Raw genomic sequence first — 4,171 nt, forward strand, 5'->3', positions numbered from 1 at the left:
CTTTGTTTTACATCGTCCTGTGTATACCATACCATGCATTTGGCTACTTTGGGCTTCCTATGATGATGCAAGAGATCTGCCCTGGCAACTGTACCGACACTCACAGCTGGTGGTGCGTCGTTTCCATAGTTTACTGGTAGTTATGGTAAATATTTTTCAACCTAAAGAAACTATTAGCCGTTTAGAGGTCGACCTCCAATTTTTTGCCAAATAATTTGGTCTTAAAAACTCGAACTACACACAGGTATATATGGTAAATAAGGACATGGGGGGCCAGGGGTTTTTCAGGGGGGGGGGGGCAAAAGTACACGGATTTTTAACATTCACGGGTATCTCTCAAACCTAACACCCGCGTATGTTAAGGGCCGACTGTATGTATGTATGTATGTATGTATGTATATATATATATATATATATATATATATATATATATATATATATATATATATATATATATATATATATATATATATATGATATATACATGTGTAACAAAGCACAAAGCAGGGAACTTCCAATTCAGGGATGGGACACACTTGTAGTCTTCTCTCAATTATTTACTCTAGAAATCACCCGAGAAGGAAGAGGCTGGGACCTAGATCAGACATAACTAGTTATTATACTTACAAAACAAGCATCAACTGTTGTCATATGGGTACCACACAGTAGTAGGAATTAAACAATACATAATAAACCCAACACAGGGGGTGGTGTAGACTCACTCCAGGGTGAATGTCTGGAGAGCAACGCTAGAATTAGCCTTATTCTGGCTTACAAACTACCTCCACGAGATCATCACATTCTTCATATAACATTTATTATGCTCAATCTATCAAACACACTCTAACAGAGCAAAGAAATACGTGGGACATACCTGCTACTGGGCCCCGGGATGTAAACAACGCCATGGCGTCTCTCCCCCCCCATATTCGTTCTAGAGCGGATTCACAAAACATTTTACGTTTTCCTCCTCGAAGCTTACAAAAATACATATCCATATCAATAATATTCTATATCACAAAATGGTTGTCTCTGGAGTTCCTCATACCACACACACTCCTCCATACAAATGTTTGCCGATGGCGCCAAGTTATTTCGGGAAATTAAGAACCGAGCAGTTGCATTCATCTACAATGCTTTTTTCCTTTTTAACCTCCTCACTACCCTGTATTTGGAAACCACTTTTAATATTTTATTCGGCTAATGCCAGACAATTTTATTCAGCAGAGTGTGGACCCAGTGCACAAGTGGTTAAGGTGACACAATCAGTACAAACCTTCACACCAAGAATAGCTTCCCATTATTACCAGGAACTATATAACACAACATAGAAAATATCAGCTGCTCGTGAGGGTTGTTATAAGTTCCACTCCACTTGCTAAGTAAAAAGTGTGGTTGATAGATCTGTTAAGTACAACCATAGAGTGAAAAAATGTATATGTTACAATACAAAACTAACTGAACCAAAAAAGATAAAGTTAAAGTCTTAAATTATTTATGCCTTAACCACATGAAAAGGTTAAATAAATACACAGTAAACTTACTGCTCCACATGTAACAATGCGATTGGTGCTGGGAGCCCAGTCAATGCCTGTGACACGCAGATCATGACCCTGGAGTGTTTCCTGAAGCTTCCACTCTGATGCAGCTCTGCCATATATATTCACTTCATTGTTGTTGAGACTCAATGCCACTTCTGTAAGAAATACACACACATGCACTGAGGTTGCAAAACTAGAGAAACAAAACAAAACTACAGAGAAGCTAAGTAGCTAAATAAAATCTAAACCTAACAATGAAAAAAAAATAAAAAATAAAATTAACTCCACCTACTTTCTGGTACAAACTGGGAGAGATCAGAAGCTTTGAACATGTTATGACCAGAAGAGGAAACCAGTCCTGCTCAGGTATAAAAAAGAGGACTGAACCCCCCCCCAGTGATTATGCTGTATTATGACAGCTGTCTGGCTGAAAACTTAGGTAAAATTGCAGATTACAGCAACCAAAGAATAACCTAATCTAATCTTCCAGAATTCTGTGGTTGCAGTTATTTTTTATTTTTATTTTTTATTTTTTTACGGGGAATAGGCCACCCAGCAACAGGTCATTGAACCACAATGGGGCCTAGGGGGCAAAAAAAATAAGAGTAAAAAGAAATTGAATTGCCCACAGAGAAACTGTGGGCACCACGGGCAATACGAGCGTTACAAGTCCACGGCCTTGCCGGCAGTACACGGGATGCCAAATCCACCAAACATTGGCCATTAAAGTACCTGTAAAAAAGAGAGTGAAGCAACATTGAAGCAAAGAGAAAGGGATGAAAGATTATCAATTAAAGGAGGAGAGTCAATAAGATGAAATGCCTTTGATTCCACCTTATCTAACAGTTGGACAGAAGAAGAGCCACCCTCGATATGAGCACAGTACTCCAAGTTAGGACAAATGAATCTCTTATAAACTGAAGCAACTGCTCAGGAGTAAAGTAGCTACGGCATCTGTACAGCATTCCCAGCTTTCGGGGGGCAGCTTTAGCAATGTTGTGGATGTGTGGCTTCCATGACATATTATAGGTAATGGTGAGACCTAACATATCTATTTTAGAACTTAGCAGAATGACTGCATCCTGAAATGTGATTGGTGGGAGATCATCAAATATTACAAAAACTTCTTCTAGAAAAGTGATACCGATACAACTCAGTTTGAAAATTAGATGGCAATTTACCTGCCAGGCAAGTGCTATTTAACTTCATATAGGTCGGTACTCACGGCTGCGGTCCTCATTCCGGGCACGACAAGCGATGGACACGAGGCCGAACCGGAACACTTCTGTCATGGCGTATCACTTGGAGCAGGTGTCTGTAACACTGTGTAAAATAAATGGTAAATTTTCACAAATGCACCGGTCTTTGTTCAGATATTAAAAATATGTTTTTTCAATGTTACTCGATGAGTTTCGAACAAATTTAATATTAATTTCAGCCGGAAATCAATAGTTCTTTGGGTAAATCACATAAATAAAAAACCAAGAAACTAACAAAACCAAACCTAACCTTAACTAACCTAACACTATTTTTCCGACGAAAATCTGCAATTGACGTAAAACTCTCGCCCAATTATAAGTCTCCTATAGCCAATAAGAAACTCCCACACCACCCCCCACACATGCTTAAGAATACATGGAACAAAAAAAAGAGTTCCTTCTACTTACCTAAATATTGAAGGATATTAGCGGACTCTGGTCAACATCCTCAAGTCCTGACCAAAACAGCTTGTGTCTCAACCTGTTGGCCTGACTTAAAAGCACAAAGCAGGGAACTCCCAATTCAGGGATGGGACACACTTGTAGTCTTCTCTCAATTATTTACTCTAGAAATCACCCGAGAAGGAAGAGGCTGGGACCTAGATCAGACATAACTAGTTATTATACATACAAAACAAGCATCAACTGTTGTCATATGGGTACCACACAGTAGTAGGAATTAAACAATACATAATAAACCCGTGGTGTAGACTCACTCCAGGGTGAATGTCTGGAGAGCAACGCTAGAATTAGCCTTATTCTGGCTTACAAACTACCTCCACGAGATCATCACATTCTTCATATAACATTTATTATACTCAATCTATCAAACACACTCTAACAGAGCAAAGAAATACGTGGGACATACCTGCTACTGGGCCCCGGGATGTAAACAACGCCATGGCGTCTCTCCCCCCCCATATTCGTTCTAGAGCGGATTCACAAAACATTTTACGTTTTCCTCCTCGAAGCTTACAAAAATACATATCCATATCAGTTATTTCGGGAAATTAAGAACCGAGCATTTGCATTCATCTACAATGCTTTTTTCCTTTTTAACCTCCTCACTACCCTGTATTTGGAAACCACTTTTAATATTTTATTCAGCTAATGCCAGACAATTTTATTCAGCAGAGTGTGGACCCAGTGCACAAGTGGTTACTTTTACTTTTTTCTTTACTTTTATCCTCTTCGCCACTGATCGGCTTGTTAGCCGCTTGGGCGATCGGTCACGTCTCTTTTCCTTTATATTCTTCACCAAAAGGTCGGCTCGCTAGCCGCCCGGGCGATCGGTCACGTCTCTGTCACGCACTGTTGGCAAATACTGGGCATGCACCGGCTCCTGAATGTACCTGAACCCGCTCCAGTGTT

General features: G+C 39.8%; 1 long non-coding RNA gene across 1 annotated transcript; it reads right to left on the reverse strand.

Moving 5' to 3' along the window:
* Positions 1-1,629: 1,629 nt before the first annotated feature.
* Positions 1,630-3,729, reverse strand: LOC121858938. Its single transcript, XR_006087574.1, has 4 exons — positions 3,669-3,729; positions 3,209-3,399; positions 2,767-2,864; positions 1,630-1,696 (listed from the first exon to the last, which is right to left on the reverse strand). It is a non-coding gene; the product is annotated as an uncharacterized LOC121858938 (long non-coding RNA).
* Between the last annotated feature and the right edge of the window lie 442 nt (positions 3,730-4,171).

Source organism: Homarus americanus, unplaced genomic scaffold (genome assembly GCF_018991925.1).
Source record: "Homarus americanus isolate GMGI-L3 unplaced genomic scaffold, GMGI_Hamer_2.0 scaffold36748, whole genome shotgun sequence".
In the NCBI taxonomy this organism is placed as follows: domain Eukaryota; kingdom Metazoa; phylum Arthropoda; class Malacostraca; order Decapoda; family Nephropidae; genus Homarus; species Homarus americanus.